Here is a 21315-nt window from a genome sequence, read left to right as displayed (position 1 = left end):
TTGTATAGGGTTATTATGTGGAAGTCAAACAGACCAAGGATGAACATGAAATGAAGTGAATATAACAGACTCTTCAAGATATGGTAGCATCTGGAAGGAACTCACTGGACACTGAGGTGTCTTCAGTGTTTAGTTAGTTCTAGGTGGGGCAAGGATATGGAGCAGACTTTGGGATGAGCAGAATGTGAAGAGACCAAAACAAATCGTTTTGGGATAAAGGTTCTTTGCAATCACTGCTTCTGTTTCTCCACATTCACTATCCATATTTTTCATAGGAGTTGTCTTTGTAGCTTCTTGCACATTGTAGGAACTTCATAATTGCAGTAAGTGTTCTGGAGCTATTCTTCCAAATTCTTGCTCTATTAAAGTGAATCTAGCTTGTTTCTTCTCTCCTAAGTATTCCCTGAATGATTTTGTGTGGTTTTCAAATGCTATCTCCTCATATGAACTTCCAAGAATATATGTCCTCATTATCTATTAGTTGATATAAATTACCTAGCTAAACTTATTTTTTAGAAACTGGTATTTACTAAGATGGGATAGCTGGATGGCATGGTAGATAATGTTGGTCCTGGGGGCAGGAAAACTCATTTTCCTGAGTTCAGATCTATCATCAATTGTGTGACCCCAGAGAAGTTACTTGCCCCTGTTTGCCTCAGTTTCTTCATCTGTAAAATGAGCTGGAGAAGGAAATGGCAAACTGAGTATCTTCACCAAGAAAAGTTACAGTTGGATACAACTGAAAAATGAGTGAAAAGCAGCCTTAAATTTACTCATGTAAAAATATGCAAGATTAATTGCAAGACAGACATTAGCTAAGGAATTCATTCTCAAGTGATTTAATCCTCATATCCACATATTCCCTTAGAAACTACAGAAGGTCTGGTCAGAAAATCTAAAGTATCCTCATTTGGTAGAGATTAAAAAATAGCATTTTTAAAAAAAAATACAATGCCTGGAACAGAGAAGAGATCTTAATAAATCTATTTGGCTGTGAGGTAGGTTTGAGTTTTTAAAAATGTAGAAGTGCAGAGATTTCCAATTTGGCCTGACAGCTTCTAGGTTCCTTTTACAACTTCTTCATTGTTTATTTTATTTTTCTGCACTCAAACATGATAAAATTTTTCATCTTTCTCTAAATGTATTGACTTTTGCATGTCTTCCTATTTAAACAAATCAATGCTTCGTTAAAACTGGAAGTGTGTGGAATTCTGGGGAAGATGTTAACAAATCAAGTCAACAAACATTTATTAAGCACCTAATACAGTGTATATCACTAATAATAAAACTTCTTGATGGATTGATAAATCCATAGATTTTTGTTTGTAGGTATTTTCTCAATCAATTAATGCTAATCATGCATATTATTTATGGAAAAGAAATAAATACCAATTAGAATCATGAAAAGAATGCAAAATTTTGGCAATCGATATACATTTGTTAAGTGTAGAAAACAAAGATCAAAAAAATCAAGGGTACCCTGAAAATCGAGGGTATACCCTTCAATTGGGCAATGGTTGAACAAGTTGAGATATATGATTGTGATATAACTGTGCTATATGAAATGATGAGATCATTGATCATTGGAAAACATGGAAAGACTTTTACAAATTAGTGAAAAGTGAAACAAGCAGAACCAAAAGAATATTGTATACAGTAACAGTAATATTGTTTTAAGAATAAATTTGAGCAAATAAGTTTTTTTGATTATTATAATTATCCAAATTAACTACAAAAGAATGTGTGAAAAAAGACTCTATCTGCATCTAATGGTATCCATCTCCACATTGAAGGTGTTGGTGAAAAAAAGAAATTTACATGATAATATTGCTTTATATTTGAAAGGAATATCAAGTTGTGTACAAGAGATTTGCAGTAATTTGGAATTATGATCAAAAAGTTATCAAACTGTGCATACCCTTTGATCCAGCACTGTTACTACTGGGCTTATATCCCAAAGAGATTTTAAAGAAGGGAAAGGGACCTGCATGTGCAAGAATGTTTGTGGCAGCCCTCTTTGTAGTGGCCAGAAACTGGAAACTGAATGGATGCCCATCAGTGGGAGAATAGCTGAATAAATTGTGGTATATGAATGTTATGGAATATTATTGTTGTGTAAGAAATGACCAGCAGGATGATTTCAGAAAGGCCTGGAGAGACTTATATAAACTGATGCTGAGTGAAATGAGCAGGACCAGGAGATCATTATAGACTTCAACAGCAATACTATATGATGATCAATTGTGAAGGACGTGGCTCTCTTCAACAATGAGATGAACCAAATCAGTTCCAATAGAACAGTAACAAACTGAACGAGCTACACCCAGGGAAAGAACTCTGGGAGATGACTATGAACCACTACATAGAATTCCCAATCCCTCTATTTTTCTCCTACATTTTTGATTTCCTTCACAGGCTAATCATACACTATTTCAAAGTCCGATTCTTTTTGTACAGCAAAATAACTGTTTGGACATGTATACATATATTGTAGTTAACTTATACTTCATATTTAACATGTATCGGTCAACCTGCCATCTGGGGGAAGGGGTGGGGAGAAGGACGGGAAAAGTTGAAACAAAAGGTTTTGCAATTATTAATGCTGAAAAAATACTCACGCATATATCTTGTAAATAAAAAGCTATAATATAATAAAAAAACAATAAATTTGCAGTTTCATATGCAATCATATTTTTTATTGTACTTTGTTATGGCAACATTTGTTTTATTACATAAATTTAAAAAAGCAAGGCTAAAACACTAGAACCTCACATTCTATTAGGGAAGAAAACATGCATATAGGCATATCTCATTTTATTGTGTTTTGCAGATATTGCTTTTCTTTTTTAGAAAGTTTGGAATAAGCTTGCATCAAGTAAGTGCATCAATACCATCTTACCAACAGCATGTGTTCATATGTCTCTGTGATATTTTTGAAATTTTCAAAATATTTCAGACATTTTCATTATTATTATATTTGTTATAGTCAACTGTGGTCAGGGATCTTTTATGTTATTATTATAATTGTTTGGGGGTGCCATGATCTGTGCTCATATAAGACAACAACTTAACTGATACACGTTGTATGCACTCTGATTGCTCCATTGATTGACCATTTCTCCATCTCTCTCCTTCATGGGCTTCCCTATTCCTTGAAATATAACAATATTAAAATTAGGCCAATTAATAACTCTAGAATGACCTTGAGTTTTCAAATTAAAGGAAGAGTCAATCATTGCCACAAACTTCATTGACTTAGTTTAAGAAAGTCTTACAAGCATTCCAACCATGAGCAACCACCACTCTGATTTATCAGCATACTTCAACATCGAGACAAGATCTTTTACCAGCAAAAAAAAATTGTGATCTGCTGAAAGCTTAGATGATGGTTAGCATTTAGTAATCAAGTATCTTTTTACTAAAGTAGTATATTTTAGGCATAATATAATTGTTCATATAATAGATTATAGTATAGTGTAAACATAACTTTTATATGCACTGGGAAACTGAAAATTCACATAACTCTATTAGTATATTTGCTTTATTGTGGTAGTATAGAACCAACCCCACAATTATCTACAAGTTGTGTCTGCATAATTAAGGACATACACGATATATAAAGTTTAAATGGAAGATGATCTCAGAGAGGACCTTGCATCTATCTGTGAATGGGTTTCTAACTGGAGAATGGGCTTACATCTATCTGTGAATCTTTTGGTAAATACCTCACCTACATGAGTCTATTTCCTCAGTCCATTGATTTGTAAAAAGATAGAATAAGACTAAGTGATCTCTGATGATTCTGCACAACTTAATATGTTCTTGGTAATTAATAAATGTTTATTCAGTTCTTCATTGATGGATCAAGAATTCTTTGGTGCTTCCATTCCAAAATCATTGGTATTTGTCATTTAATGCTTTTCTAATGAGTACACATACACTTGATTCTTGCCAGTTGGCATACAAAAACACCTTCCTGAAGGAGAATGGTTGGTGAAATCAGTGGCATCATGACTGGTATATGCCTTATTGATGGTGGTTGAAGTGCTTACATCTGGAAGATATCATTGATTTAGCCCAGAGTTAAAGTGATTTCTCTACCATCATATTGTACCTCTGATTTCCACCCCAGCACATTCCCAATATATACCACTGCCTCTTAGGGTTTGCTAACAAAATAGAGGCTTGTGAACAAGATATGCCCACCTGCACAGGCACAAGCATACACACACAGACACACACAGAGACACACATAAAACCTCCTGGGGCACTGATCCTATCTAGTGTTCATTCTGTTTTCATCCCAAAGTCTTTCCTCTTTTTTCTGTAGGGTTTTTTCAAATTCTTTCCTAACAGGTGCAGGAAACAAAACAAACCAAAAAAACAAAACCTCAGCAGTGAGGATTAAGCATCCATGCTTGACAGCCTCGCTGGAAACTGACAAACCTTCCTTTCACTCCCCAAAGCCTAAAGCTGGATTAGAAGAGATTCTGGGCTATACTGGTGTTCACCCTATTACACAAAAGCAAACAGAAAAAAATAAATCTGTAAGAGTGATGTCATGACCTTGCTTTCTATGGAAAGTCAGCCCCCATGGCATCTCCCATTTGTGGACATAGGAATCTTTTCAAAAGTGCTGAACCAACGTGGGTCCTTTGACTCTGCCTCTCTTTCTTAGCTGAATCTGTGTGAAATCATGCTTAGTGGGCCAATAGCAATGGTATTTGTTTTCATCCTCTGTTTGTACATGAGGATATGGTGCTTAATAAATGTTTACTACATTGAATTAAATTAATGGGAACTGGAGAAAGCGTCTAGTCCACCATTTTGTTCCATGACCTGGAAGTCCCATATTGTTTTTAATGTATTTTTTTTACTTAAATGAATGTAATGTACAAATTTATACCAATGTTAATCAAATATCTATTTCTACTGTATATGAAAGGTGATTCATAAAATTACAGAATATTAGAGCTGGAAAAAACTTTAAAGATGAACTAATCCAATTCATCCATTTTTACACATGGGACAGATGAGGACCAGAAAAGATCCAATGCTACCTAATAATGGGAGTCAAAATGCAAATCCAAGTCTTTTGATTCAAAACCTAGCTTCTTTAGAAGAAGAAATTGTTGTTGTTGTTGTTAAGTAGGAAATATTTAATAGAGGGAAGGCACTGGAATTAAGATGGATTGGATTGGGAAAAGCTTTCTATAGGAGGTGTGATTTTATTTGGAATTTAAAGAAAGCCAGGAAGAATAGTAGTCAGAGCAGAGGAAGAAAATTCCAAGAATGGGGGACAGCAAGAGAAAATGCTCAGACCTGAGAGATGGAGTATCTTGTTCATGAAATAACCAGGAAGTTAGTGTCACTGGATTAGAGTGGTATATGTCAGGGAGTAAGATGTAAGAGCATTGGAAAGGTAGAGGAAGTTAAGGAAAGACTGAATGCTAAACAGAGCATTTTGTATTGCTCCTCGAGACAATAGGGAGTCATTGGAGTTTATGAGTAAGGAAAACCACTTTTGGGCTGAATAAAGCATGGATTGGAGTGGAGAAAAGACTTGAGGCAGGCAGACCCACAACCAGACTATTGCACTGATTTCAATAGAATGGTGGCAGTTCAAAGAAAAGAAGAAAGTATATTTGAAAGATGTTGCAAAGGTGACATCAGCAGACTTTGGCAACAGCTTGAATGTAAAGGATGTATGATAATGAGGAATCCAGAATGACTCTCAAGCAATGAAAACAGACAATCGACCTGTATATACTTCTAATGTATATGACATGAGAGTCAAGAGAATGACTCTCAGTTTGAGGACCAAAGTGACTGGGAGGATGATGTTATTGTCTATCCTTTCACACCTCACTTTATTGTTCCAAGAGGAATTATTATACTCCAGGTGAAGATTAGTAATAGGTAAATTCATAGGGAAAAATGAGGAAATACTGACCATGGAAAACATTCTTAAATGAACACTGAAGAATACAACTCACTCCTCACTGTGCCACTAGTCTTGATGTTCTAAGCAGCCATAGGCAGACTAATCCATGAGTTACTCCTCAGAGAGCTTTTCATTTTGAAGAGATTCTTATCTTCTCCACTAGAAAAATAGTAGACATAAATTCTGCCTAACCTTTTGATGAGGAAGGGGAAGGCTAGCATGCTCTTTATTGTTTGAGGACACTTTTAGATTGGAGATTCCCCAAACACATTCCATTTTCTCCCCTTGCTCTGAGAAAAATGACAGAAGCTGATTTGATTCAGCCAAAAAAAGAGGAGCCAAGAGATGAACAAGGGGCTGAGGGATAGTGGATGTGGCTATATTAGACCTAAAGGAAAAGATGAGTAAAACCCTGATGGACCAAGTCCTGTGCCTGGTGAACCCAAAGCACTTAGCTCACATCGGGAAGCTTTGCAGCTGAGCACTTGGGGAGTCTACCCAAAGAATAAAGTGTCAGAAAGTGAAAGGAAAAAGGCATAAATTCTGACAATTAGAAGGATAAAATCTAAACCCAAACAACATATCTAAAAACAAAATAGCAACAAAACAAATCCAAACTCCTCCCAAAAACATCCTCCATAAAAACAAAGCAAGAGCGCATTTAAGTAAATGAACAAAGAGGATTCAAAATCTAAATGGAAGTAAAATTTGAAAATTTTCAGATTACAATTTCTTGATTAATATTATTTAAAAAGGAAAATTCGTGCCTGTTGAAATATGGATGATTCCAAATGTACTTCCAAGAGAAAAAGGAACATGAAGAAATTCTGGAATAGTTGGAAAGAGAAATGAAATCCATGAAATAACAAAAAAGGGGGAAATGTATGTTAGAATTTAGAGCTCTCAATGAAAAAGTGTAATTAAAAAACTGAATAACAATGGACAATTTTTTAAAGGAGCAAAAGAAAGAATAGCAAAAAAAGAATGCAAAAATACTGAAGTAACAAAAAATCTGACTGAGGAGAAACAAAAAGTAGTAATGCTGAAAGGACACAAAATCTGTCCAAGTCAGCGCAACTGATCTTAAAGACAGCATACTCAGGGCCAGATTACAGATATAGGTGTCCAAAAAAGCATGAGAAATGAAAAAAATGAACATCTTAAAAATAATATAATAAAACTTTTTAGAACTTCTGAATAGTAAAAAAATAAAGCATGAACTGCAAGAATTCACAGATTATCTCCAGAAAAAAACAAAAGTTAAACCCAATATTCACACAGACACAAGCACACACACACACACACACACACACACACACATACACAAACACTCACATGCACACAGAGACAGAGAGAGAATAGCATAAGACCATTCTGTACCCATCATTAAAAATTGCATAAGGAAATCAAACATTATATTCTGAAAGCAAAGAAGCTCAGACTCCAACCCCAAATGACATATTCTGCAAACCTGAACTTAACCATCAACAACAAATATGGGTATTCAAAAAAGGCATTCGAGGCATTCCTGAAAAAAAAAAATAACAAAGATGTTAGTAGATGACTTAACTTATAAACATTTCCCAAACCATAAACACAAGAAAGATAAATAAGTATAGTTACTAAAGAGAGAATAATAATAATAATAATAATAAACTTAATTAATAAATGGCTATGTTTACCTCTAAACATAAAAAGAGAGAGAAAGAAGAGAGGTTAATCTATAAAGTAGAAACATAACAAATGAAAGAGGTCATTGAGAGGTTCAAGAAGGGATAAAGATATGAGCAAAGATTACAGAAATGAGTGAAGGTAGGTATGAACCTTATATATTGTGGACACAAATTCCATATAGTTAAAACAATGTATTGTGTGGGATTGAATTGCAGAATTGGAGAATTCATAACTGGGAATAGGTGGAGGATAGAAGGGAATGAGTGATAGACTCTTACCAAATTTATCTCTGAACATTAAAGGGATGTCAAAGACTTTAGGCTCTTGGCAAGAAAGGGAAGAGATGTGTTGCAGAAGGAAAGAGGTAACTGAAAGGAAGGCTTGAATTTGGGGGACTGAAAAAGGAAGTCTCAATTTACTGTAGAGGAGATGTCACTAAAGATACTCTAGAAGGGCAGAGGCCCAGGTATAGGCATATTATGGGAGAAGTATAGGTATTTAGCTATAATGGGATTAATCTAGGGGGAAATGGCAACCTAGTATTGGAAAAAATCAGAAATAAAAATTCACAATTGCAACTGAGATAAAGATATATTATATTCAATGAAACATTGAACAGATTCAAATAGTAAACATACAAATAAGGTGGCATAGTATTTAAATTTATAAAAAAATGAATTACAGAATCACATGACATTAATAATAGTTTTTTTTTAATACTTCTTCTTTTAGAAACAAAACCTAATGAAGATAAATGAAAGAGAAAAATATAGAAGTGAACAAGTGTTTGGAAAATTGGGACCTAAAAGTTTTGTGACATCTTCTGAATGGGACCACTAAAATATGCATATTTCCTAGCACCATGATTGCTTTTACAAAAATAGATGAGCATAGACAAATTGCAAATAAATGTTAAAAATGGAAACATATTTAAAACATTCTTTACAGACCATAAAGCAATCAAAGTAATAATCAATATAGGCATTACATGCAAAAGATACTGACTAAATGGAGATAATAATGAAACTTTACAATAAATTTAAAAATAAATCATAGAATTAATAAAAATGTGAAAAGAAACAATAATGATGAGACTATATGACAAAAGTGGTGTATGTCCAGATTAAATTCTTACAAGTCATCATAATTCTCCTGGAAGCGTCTCCTATGAATTAGTTCTCCAGAAGAGGTAGCATTTTTGGGTGTTTATACATGCACCCAATCTCCACTATCCCAGTAATGACAATAAGACAAATGAACGAAATAAAAAGCATATGGAAAGAGAAAACAAAACTAAACTTTTTCTTTATTGACAACATGATTCTTTTACATATGAAATCCGAGGAAATCCACAAAGAAATTAATTAAGAAAATAGCTTCACTAATGTTGTAAGTACATAATGTCTCTCCCCCCAATCAATAGTTTTTCTACATAGCAAATAAAATAACATAATATAAAAATTCAAGAGGCAATAGTTGAAAGGGAAATCACATTTAGGATAGCTATAAATTACACAAAATACTTAGTAAGTAATGTATCAAGGCACATTCAATAGCTGTACAAATACAATTAGAAAACATTCTTTAAAAATATTAAGATAAGCAGTAGAATGTTTGGTGTTCATGGCTAGGTTGTACTGGAATAATAAAATGATAACATTACTAAAATTAATTTGAATGTTTATTATCATATTAATCAAACCACCAAAAGATTATCTTACAGAGTTAGATCAAATAATAACAAAATTCATTTACAGGAATAAGAAATCTAGCACTTAAGAGAAATACTGAGAAAAAGGAGAAGCAAAAGAGATTTCAAACTTCCCACCTCAAGCTATGTTATAAAACAGTAATCAATAGCAATTAAACAAAGAAAAATGGATTAATGGAAGAACTAGATGAGGCAAATGAACCCTGGCAATGAATGGAATAAGGGCCAGAGGTGCTCTTATATTCCAGGCTAGATAAGGAAGAAGCAGAAATAAATGAACTCAATAAACACAGTATTTGATAAACTCAGAAAAATAAATGACCGTTTTTATGAGAAGAATTGCTGGGAAAACTGGAAATTAATCTGGGAGAAATTAAGTTTAGATTAATAGTTGACACCATATGCCACAATAAATTTTAAATGGACACATGACCTGACTAATTAAAGATCATTTTGTACAAAATTAGAAGAGAGGCAGATCATATGTCTTTCACAATTATGTATAGGTGCTGAATTTTAACCAAGTATGGAATAGGATCACCAAAGGCCAAAGAGATAATTTTTATTATGTAAAATTTAAAAGCTTTTGCCTGGCCAAATTAATGCAACTAGGATAAGAAGGGAAGACATTGACTAGGAAAAAATATTTTTGCATTGACTATCTTTGACAAGGGTATAATATCAAGCTATATAGACAACTATATATGTGTATATATATATATATATATATATATATATACACATATGACATATGTGCCAGAAACTACTGTCCCATAAATAATTATTCAAATAACATGAAAAGCAGTTTATCAAAAGCAGGATTAATAACCATTAACAGTCATATGAGAGAAAGCTCAACATCACCTTAAGTAAGAGTTGCAAATCTAGATAATCCTGAGATTTCTTCTATACCCAACAAATTGGCAAAGATGATAAAAGGTGGTAATAATTAATGTTCAAGGAGTTGTGACAAGATAATCACACTAATGTATCTTTGGTGGAACTGTAAATTTGTCTAACAATTCTGGAAAGCAATTTGGAATAATAAAATAAAATACCTATATTGCTCATGATTTTTTCCCCAGAGCTCAATGAACAAAAAAAGAAGAAAAAAAGAAAGAAAAAAAATGAGCTCATAGAAATGAAAATATTTTTCTCTTTTCAAAAAAATACATTTTAATTGAATGGTCATATTTTAATTGGAAAGATGATGGCATCTTATTGGGGTATGACAGTGCAGATGGTAAAATGTAATGATTCTTTTACATAAACATATTGTGATATTAACTAAGCTGATTGACAAGAAATACATGTAGACTCGTAAAGCTAGAATCTTTAGTGAGTAAATGAACAAGGAATAGCAAATTCTCCAAATCATCTAAAATATGTAATAATGAGCATTCTTATCTTTGTAATTTGTATTTGATAGGTGCTTCAGAGTAAGCTGAAAACTTCTGCTCCAAATTGTGTATCAATAGTTTAAAGGCTACTTTTAACAAGGACCACCCAGTGAAGAAAGGTGGATTAAAATATGAATAGATAAGGGAAAAAATAGTTGACCATTTCTATCCTTAGCTACACTGGCCAAAGAGAATCCACTTATCCAAATAGGATGAGATTTTAGCTGGAGGCAAGAGAATGGAGTTGGTAACTGAATACAAAGAGAAAATCTGAGCCTTTTAGTGATATATAGCCCAGCAGGTTAAAGGAAAAGACAAACGGCAAGTCAAAGAAAGAATTCTTAAGTGTAGTCCAGTGCCTCCAGAGCAAGAGCTCACTGTAAAATCCGAAGCCTACTATTATTCTTTAAATACTCCATCTTAGTTAAATCTTAGTTTCTTTTTTAAAAAATCTCTTTTATGTATTGTAGAATCTTCCAGGGTGTTTCCTTCCCCTGTTGCATATACTGTTGCTTTTTTTTTTTTTTTTTTTTTACTGAATCACATTAGTGTGCTTTCTCTGCTGGATCTTGTCGAAATTTCATATTTTTTCTCAATTTCTTTTGTTTGTCTTGGCAGCTGCCTGGCATCCTATGTTAGGTGAATTATTGCTTTTTTTTTTTTTTGCATCTCTCTCTCATGTTTTGGGGGACATTCCTTTGCACCCCTTGAATCTTTCATTGCAAATCTTGTTGTTTCTCTTGTTTCCCTTGCTGCTTCTCTTGAAGCTCAAGTTGTACTTCCTTCATGTCTTTTCTGAACTCTTATTATTATTATTATTATTGCATATCTTGCATCTCTTTCTGGAGATCTCATTAAATCTTTAGCTCTTTCTGTCTCCCTCTTTCTAAGACAAACTGTTGTGGAACTCCAGTCTGGAAAGCTATATGGGAAACAAAGTAGATGTCTCTTAATTAAAGAATGACTAAACAAATGGTGGTACATGAATATAAGGGGATTATATGGTGCTATAAGAAATATAGATGATCATTATAAAGACATTTCAGAAGACATATGACCCAATGCAAAATGAAATGGAATATGAAAGCACTATTCATAATAATATGAGACTAAAAATTAGTTTTAAAAAGTTCCAGACATTTGTAGTCAGGTTGGTGGTGCAATGGATAGATTACCAGGTATGGAGTCTGGAAGACTCATCTTCCTAGCTTCAAATCTGGTATTACTTACTAGCCATGTGACCCTGGGCAAAGCACATAATCAGTTTCCTTATCTATAAAATGAACCAAAGAAGAAAATGGCAAACACACTACTGAATAACAGCAGCAACAACAGCAAAGGTGGAATAGTGGGTAGAGTTTTGCATTTGGATTCAGGAAGACCTGAGTTCAAGAACTCCCTCAGATATTTTTTAGCTATGTGACAGTGTATAAATCACTTCACTTCTGTCTGCTTCAGTTTCTTCATCTCTAAAATGGGATAGCATGTAATAATATTTTTAAATGAATAAACAAAATCCTAAAATTGCCAAAAGTCATAAGAATTCAAAGGTTAGTGAACATAAAGATGTTTTCCTATACAAGTTCATAGATCCTCTTGAAATTTATCTATATACCTTGCTTTATCCAATCAGACTATTTTTACTGAGAAGAAATCTGAGAACTAGAAACATTAAATTATTTATTCAGGTATATGCATGGTGGCAAGCAGAATTTAGCCTTAGTTCAAATCTGTCTTAGGTGAAAATGGATGATATCTTCTTGCACACTTTCTTAAATAAATTACCTATGAAGCTTTAATATGAGTGTTGCTATGCTATATGCTTGATAATATTCCTGACAAATATTTATTTAAATCTTCCCCACAATGAAGAAATCACTGTGAATAATAATTGCTTGAAAGTTCCTCCCCCCTCATCATGTCCAACACATTTGGCTATCAAATTATACACATTTCTGAATAGAAGTTCATTTGGAGGAAAAAAAATAGAGATGAGGATGTGGATTAGAAACATGATAGTTGGAAGAGCTGTCCCATGTAACAAAAAGTAGACTGGTTCTATTTGTCTCCAGAAGGAAGAACCATAAGCTATGTGTAGAAGATGCAAAGAGGTACATTTAGAAGATAAAATGCTTCATAACAAATAAAATCATTTCCAAGTGGAATGGACTGCCTTAGAGGAATGATTAAGTTCTTCATCATCATTTCCAAGCAATGTTTAGATAAACTCTTATTGACTATGGTTGGAGAGGATGACCATGAAAGTCCCTTCCAGATCAAGAGATGCTATAGGATCTTGTGACTGATCACCAAATCCTAGCTGGGTTTGAAAATGGACTTGAACATTAACAAAAGAGAGTCTTGGTCCCTTTATGCTTTTTTGAAAGATATGCTTCATGTTCAAGTTTAGCCTCTTGTCTCTCCAGAAAAAAATCCTTTGAAAAATCACTTATCTTTCCTACAGAGACTCTTATGGTATCCTAGTTAACCTAGGTAACCTAGATAACCTAACCCTAGTTAGGTATCCTAGCCTTTTCTTCTTCCCTTTGCATTTGCCTACATCACTCTTGAAGATCTGATGTCCAAATGGTTTAATCTCATTTTTGTTTTTATGCACTTGAAGGCTTATAAAGCAGTTAAAATATTCTCACCTCCCAGACTGACAAGCCTATTTCTCCCACTATTGTTGTTAAAGTGTTAAGAGAATCCAACAACATGAATGACCTTGAAAAAAGGGAAGGGAATTCTTCATGAAATGATAGCTGCCCTACTTAGGCATCAATTCAGTTCAGTTCAATTTAGTGCGGTTCAATTAGATTTAGTTCAATTCAATAAACATTTATCTAGTGGTCATGGAATTGTATGAGTATTGGTACAAAGAGGATTAGGGGGATTAAGAAACAGCCATGGACTTTTTAAAAAATTATAGTTTTTTATTTACAAAACACATGCATGGGTAATTTTTCAACATTGACCCTTGCAAAACCTTCTGTTCCAAATTTCCCCCTCTTTCCCTCCACCCCTTCCCCTAGATGGCAGGTAGTCTAATACATGTTAAATATGTTAAAGTATATGTTAAATATAATATGTATATACATATTTATACAGTTATCTTGCTGCATAAGAAAATTGGATTTAGAAAGAAAGTGAAAATAACCTGAGAAGGAAAACAAAAGTGCAAGCAGACAGTAACAGAAAGAGTGGAAGTGCTATGTTGTGCTCCACAGTCATTTCCCATCGTTCTTTCACTGGGTGTAGCTTGTTCTCTTCACTACTCAACAATTAACAGCTATGGATTTTTGAAACCTGCACTCAGGCCCCACTTCTAGCATAGCTTGACTGTAGGATTGTGCTACAATTCAAGCCTTGTTTTTGTTGATTGTCTAGATCTAAGACTGGTTAAAAAAAAAGAAAAATCAAACAAACCTTGTTTATATTATTCAGAACTTCATTTGCTCTAATTGATGGTTTCACATATGGTTGATGTGGTACTATGGAACACCTGTGTTTTCTTGGTGTTAATTATTAGATCAAAATTAGCACAAATAGCAAAGAATTGTGGTGATCAGAAGAAGAGTTAACAAGGACACTTTCAAGATCTTTCTGAAGACCTTTGGGATTGATTGTGAGACATGGAAGTCAGTGGCATGGAACCACCCAACATGGGTGCCATCAAAGAAGGTGCTCTTTGAGTAAAACAGAATTGAAGTAGCTCAAAAGAAATGCAAGATATGCATATCTCAAGGATACATTCTAGGTGTTTCCATGGATTATTTGTATCTGACCTGTGGTAGCGCATTTCAAACTCTTGTTAGTCTGATCAGCAATAGCAATAGTCAGACATACTGTGACTTCCCTCTGAGATGGTGATTTCATTTTGGTCCTCTTCCAATAGGAAGGACAACAATCAGACTTAAGAAAGTGATGGAATGTTAATAATGCAGAAGAAACTTAAAAGTGTTTCCTATGTGCATTTTTTCCAGAGGTGGGGAAAGCTAGTTGTCAAATATTTATCAGCATCTGTCTGTCTAGTTGCCACTTAATCTCACATAGAACAGTTGATGACCTGCAGTGAAATCATAGCAAGGAAATATCACTGGTAGCATTATGGGAATTTACTGTTAGGAAAACACTGTAAGGAAAACAAACCAAACCAAACAAATAAACAAACCCCAAAACAAAACCCCAAAAGCACAGGCACTAAGAATACAAAGGAAAAAAATGGAACAATTCCTGTCCCCGGGAATTCTTATTTTAAGAGGGATATAGCATATACATACATGAGTCTATAAAACATACACAGTGTGAAATACATAGAAAATTAATACTGTTTTATGTAATTTCAGAACCAGAAACATCTGAAAGAATGTCCTAAAGCTTTTTTATAAGAGATAACACTTGAATCACACCTAGTAAGAAGTTCCAGATTTCTAGTGGCAGAGGTAAGGAGTGGGACTATTTTAGGAATAAGTGGAAATAGTGTTGCTGAATGAATGAATGAATGAATCAGTGGGTGAATGAATGAATGAAGTGTCTATTAAGTATTTACTATATTTAAAGCTCTGAGCTATGCTCTGGTGATACAAATAGAATAGTAAGACAACTCCTGTTCTCAAGGAGCTCACATTCTGATTGGAAAGACAACACATAAGGAGGATTCAGCTGTAAGTCAGATGGAGAGATCCTAGCGTCCTTAGGGTGAAGTGGCGAAGCAGGTGTTAATGCTTCTTTTTCAATGGAATTTGCACTAATAAAATAATATCATTTTCTGAAATTGGATTGTTTGAAATGTCATTGAGACAGGTGACAAGTACTTTCTGTTCTGAAATTTCAGTGGAAGTGATTTAGCTCCTTTAGGAGCAGTAGTTAGGCTGCTTCTTTATAGAGGTTATTCACTCCTGCCCTATGTGTCTGTGTCTGAAATTTCCATCTTGGTCATTGCAAAGTGCACACCTCCAACCTTCCTTCTTTGCAGTGTAGAAGGTCTGCATATTTTTTTAAAAGCTCTGTTACATTGTTTCAGCAGAGATCGCATCTTGAAAACGTTAAATAGCTACACGATGAGGCAACGAGTTGGGAAAGAAAAATGTAGCTAAAATCACACCAGGTACTTCCTGCCTCCAAGTTTGTCTTTGAAACTGATCTAAGCCAGAACAGAAGTAAAGTTTTAATCACTCACCAAACTGCAACGAACGAGCTTTTCTTATAAAATTCTTCCCTTAAATCCATAGGAAATTAGGGGATAAGAAGGGAGGGAAGATGAAGGGAGAGAGAGAGGAATAGGGAGGGAAAGAGAAAGAATCTGCTTTATCTTTTTCTTTTTTAAAAGGTTTAGTTAAGGGATTCTTACCTTGGCACACACAGATTTCCATGGAGTTTGTATGCAAAGTTCAAAGGCTTTATGGTTTTTTTAGTTGGAAACAATACATCTTTATTCTCACTTTCATTAAAATTTAGAATTCTTTCAGTCTTCAAAATAGACAACACATCCTTCTGAGGAGGTTTCCACAGGCTTTCTCAGATTGTCAAAGGGGTCCATGACATATAAAGGTCAAAATTCCCTGCTCAAGTTTCTTATGCAAATACATAAACAGTATAGCAGCCTAAGAAATATAAAGGGCATCAGAGACAAATTTCTTATTTTGCAAATGAGGAAATTAAGGCAGCATAAGTGAAATCACTTGGCTAGGATCACACAACCAGGAAGTTATAAGGCAAAGCTACAGATAGAAGTTTTATAATCTCAAATTCTAGCCTTTTTTTCCATATGTGATTAAACAAAAGAAGGGTTTTTTGTTTTGTTTCTTTGTTATTTTGATGGAGGGGCTGCTAAAACATCAGTATAGGGCTTTTAACTGGAAATGTATAACATGGAGAATATAAAATTGATGGCAGAAGAATGGATGATACCTACATTTATTTGAAGGGTTGCTTTGTGAAAGAGGATTCAATACATTCTGTTTATCCCCAAAGAACAGAACCAAAAGTGAATGGGTGAAAGTTGCAAAGAGAGAAATTTTAGCTTGATGTGGGGAGATTTATTAACAGTTAGAGTTATTCCAAAGAGGAATGGGTTGATGAAAGAAATGGCAGCTTTTCTCTGCTTAATGGTCTTCAAAAAAGAGACTGGATTACTGCTTGTCAGAAAGTGGGTATTCCTTTTATGTAATGATTCTACTACATAAGTACTAAGGTATTTTTGACTCTCCAAATCTATCTTGTAAAATGCCCCCAACTAGTGCAAATCAGCCAGTCTGCTGTAGTTTAAAGTCTTAGAAAGAACAGTTCCTGGGATACTGAAAAATTAACTGATTTGCTGAAAGTCACATATCCCAAATTGTTATTTTATGATGGTGCTTTAGAGCTAATGAAGAAGTTTCCTAAAAACAGCTCTTTGAGTAGGCAAGAAAAGTATGATGCTCTCCATTTCACAAATGAGGAAACAAGGCTTAAAGGGATTAATGAGACTTCTTCAAAGTGATTGTCAAAATTGGGATTAGAATTTATATCATCTGATTCCAAGTTCAACAATTTTTCTACTCCTTCATGTTCCTCTTTGTACTTTCTGCGTGTAATCCCAGCAGCATTATTTTTCACTATTAAAAAGTAGTACATAATAAAATAGCATATGTTATTTAATTAAACTCCAGTTACAACCTTGGTTTTACAAATTAAATCAAAATTTATCATAGAGCAAGATATAAAGAAATAGTAACTCCTCATTATAAACTTACACTTCCTTTACTGAATCTCAAAGGTTATTAACCATTATCTAACTTAATTTTGACTTTCCTCATCAGAGCTAGGGAGAAATACAACTTTCATCTATCCTAGGCTCAGAAGCCAGTGAGATTTTAACCTGAATGGAAACTCCATGAAATTTCAGAGTCCTTTGCTTTGGTCTCAGAGCTTGACACAGCTTAGATCTTGTTTTCCATTAAACTGTGTTTTCCCCTTTCCTGACTTGTCTGTTATTCAAGCAAAACTGTTTTCCATAAGATGATTCTCTGTATCCTAAACTATAAGTTTCTTTCTAACTGTGGATTTCGGTGGCAGCTTTAATAAAATTGATAATAGTAAAAAGTCATATACTATTGTTGTTACAATTTTTTGTAGTTATACTTGATGAGAGCTATTTCATTTAGACTTTACAATAAGCCTAAGAGCTCATTCATGAAATGAGAAACCTGACTAAATATTGTCTACTTTTGCTGAGCAAGACACTGAATTTTATTAAGTTCAATTTTCTTTTCTAAAAAAGTAGCAAAAATTACACATTTTTGAAATGTTTTATAATAAAGATTTATCATATTGACAGGGCTCATCTATTGGTATACTTAGAGATCTACCTTTTAGCACAGGTCCTTTGCTCTAGAAGCTCCAGTAGCTCCCCATTGCCTACAAACCCATTTTTAAATTCATTCATGATCTGGCTCCAGCCTACCTCTCTAGATTTATTGCCCATTCTTCATCGTTACATACTTTACATTCCAGCCAAATTGACTTTCTTCCTGTCTCCATCCCTTTGTATAGGCTGATACTATGATTGGAATGCACTTCCTTCTCCCCTTGACATTTTAGAATCAATCATTTATTTCAAAACCCAGCTCAAGCATCACTTCATAAATGAGATCTTTCCTAATTCCTGCAGTTGTTAGTTCCCCTCTTCATGTTACTCTGAATTTTGCACGTGTTATTTCTTTGAGAGGCAATGTGGTATAATGATTAGAAAGTTGACCAACAGATCCAGCAAGACTTGAGTTCAAGTGCCATGCCTCATAAATCCTGCACTGGTGATGTGACCTTGGATAGACCTCATATGGTTTCAGTGTCCCATAGCACTCTCTAAGGCTCTACATTATTGATTTGAATTGATAAAAGAAATTTCCTCATTTTGGAGTTCCCATGGCAATAAAATCACAGGTCCAGTCCCTATGTTTTATAATTACTTTTCTGCATAAATGTTACATCTAAGAGAATATATTCTTCTTCTAGAATACAAGTTTTTTTTTTTTTTTGTCTTTTTATCTTCAGTCTTGCAGAGTAAGCAAGTTGAATAGCATTTACTTTTTGTTCATCAATTTCAGTTGTGTCCAACTCTTTGTGACCCCCATATGGGTTTTTCTTGGCAAAGATTCTGGAGTGGTTTGCCATTTCTTTGTTCAAATAACTTTTTTATAGATGAGGAATTGAATTAGACAGGGTTAAATAACCTGTCCAGAGACATAAAACTAACAAGTGTTTGAGGGCAGATTTGAACTCAGGAAGCTGTATCTTTTTGACTCGAGGCCCTGTTCTCTTAATTAAGCACCAATGGAGGGAAGAGAAAGCTACTTTGCAAACAATTATGAACAAAGAAAATAAATATAGGATAAATTAGATGTAATCATATAGGGAAGGCATTAGCATTAAAACATTTTCAAATGCTTATTGAATGAATGCATGGATGAATGATTGTTAAAGGGACTTGGTCAAGGCAATACATTTAATAAATGTCAGGAACTTCAACCCAGAATCTTTCTGACTCCAGGTCCAACTCTCTGACTAATGCTATCTTCCTCTTATATAGCTCTTTAGCAAGCATACTTTTCATCTTCAATTTGTGAGGTTGTGAGGGAAATGCTAGTGAGATGTAAGCTAGGAACACCATTTATTTTGGTTAATATCATTGTTATTGTTGTTATTAGGTAAGCCATAATGGAAAGAAAGATTATCTCCATTTTACAGATGAGGAAACCAAAGCTCTTATTCCTAACTCCACTGTTGGCATCTGCATGAATAGAGGTTCTTTGCCTGCCAACCTTTAGGGTTTCTCCACTTTATAGCCTGCCAAAGCCTTCTGTCAGATGGCTTTAAAAGGCACACTTAAGAACTCAGTTTGAACCTAGAAAAAGCATTTTTAAGCAGAGTTAGGCAGTGGTTTCCTCTTAATTGCCAAAATACAGAAGGACTTTCTGGAAATGGAGGGGGGAGGGCATTCAAGAAGCAGGAAGGAACACAGAAATGGGAAGAACATCTGGCTTGGCCCAGGGATCCAAACTGAAAATTGCTCAGGAGTTCAGGACAAATATAATTCATACTGGTGATATTTTTCCTAAGTCCCTAAAGCTTTACTCTTGCCCATTCGGCTTTCCTCTCTGGAAATTTTCAGGTTTTGTCTTCCTATGCCAAAGCCTCCAACCTCTGCCTTCTTCTGCTCAGTAGCTAAGATCAGTTTTGATTGCAAAAAAATATTCTGTGTAGTTCCTTTTCATTGTTAAAAAAACTGTCACTTCATTCTTTCACATTTTATCCACAAGCATTGAAAGAAGGGATTTTGGAAAGAGTTTTTGAGGCTAGACTCTTGGGCACACAGCTCACTCCTTTGTAAGTTATCTTTTCCTTCCAAAATTTGAGTCAATTAAGAAAGCATTAAATGAGTACCTACTGTGGTCCAGATATTGAGTTACATTCTGAAGCTAGAGCTACTGGATCTGTGATTTCATTAAAACAGGATCTAAACAGAAATAGACAAAAAAGTCTCTGTTCTTAAAAGATTACATTTTATTTTTGTTTAAAGAGAGGGAGATACAATGTATTTAATGTGTAAATTGAATATAAGATGGATATTATGGGAACTTTCAGGTGGAGAGTGAGAGCAACTGGGAGTATTGGATCTTATAGAAAGTACTATTTAAGTGGAGTGATTTTTAAGCAAGGTAGGATTTAGATGAGGTGGAAATGAGGAGCAAAACATTTCAGTGATGAGAGCCAGCCTTTACAAAGAAATGGAGATGTGAGATGGAATGTTGTTTATTGAAAACAGGAAATAGTCTAGTTTGCTTGAATTCTAAAGTGTGAGAAAGGAAACAATGTATAATGTATAAGTCTGGGAAAGGAGGATAGAGCCATATTGGCTTTAAATGCCACTCAGGAGTTTACATTTGATCTGAGAACTCATAGGAAGCCACTAGGATTTATTGAATAGGAAAGGGCCCTGATTAGCTCTGTATTTTAGACATATCACTTTGACAGTTCTCTGGAGCTATGGAATAGAGAACTGAGAAACCAATTAAATTATTGCAATTCTATTGCAAGTAGTGATGTGGTCTTGAACCGGGACAGTAGCCATGTGAGTGGGAGGAAGGAGATAAACAAGAGAGATTTCATTGAGGCAAAATAAGTAGGGCTTGGCAAGAAATTAGATTCACTGGGGTATGAGAAAGAGGAAAGAATCAGGAATGACTTTGAGGTGACGGAATACATGATAATAATCTCAAGAGAAGTAGGCAATTCTAGAAGATTACTTATTTTGGGGGGAAAGATGACTTTTTTCAATTTATGTTAAGTTTGAGATGCTTATGAGACGATCTCACTGTTGATATGCAATAGGCAATTGATGATGTAAGACTACTTGAAGAAAGACACATTTTATCCATATCTATATGTAATTATATATACATATATATATATATATATATAAATAACTCTATCTATCTCTGCTCATATATCTACATATCTCTTCATATAAAATATGCATATGCATATTGATAATGGTTGAATTCATGGAAAACATGAAATAATTGAGAGAAAATATGGAGAAAGAA

Source organism: Sarcophilus harrisii, chromosome 6, assembly GCF_902635505.1.
Source record: "Sarcophilus harrisii chromosome 6, mSarHar1.11, whole genome shotgun sequence".
Classification (NCBI taxonomy): Eukaryota; Metazoa; Chordata; class Mammalia; order Dasyuromorphia; family Dasyuridae; genus Sarcophilus; species Sarcophilus harrisii.
Note: the sequence above shows the minus strand (reverse complement) of the source record.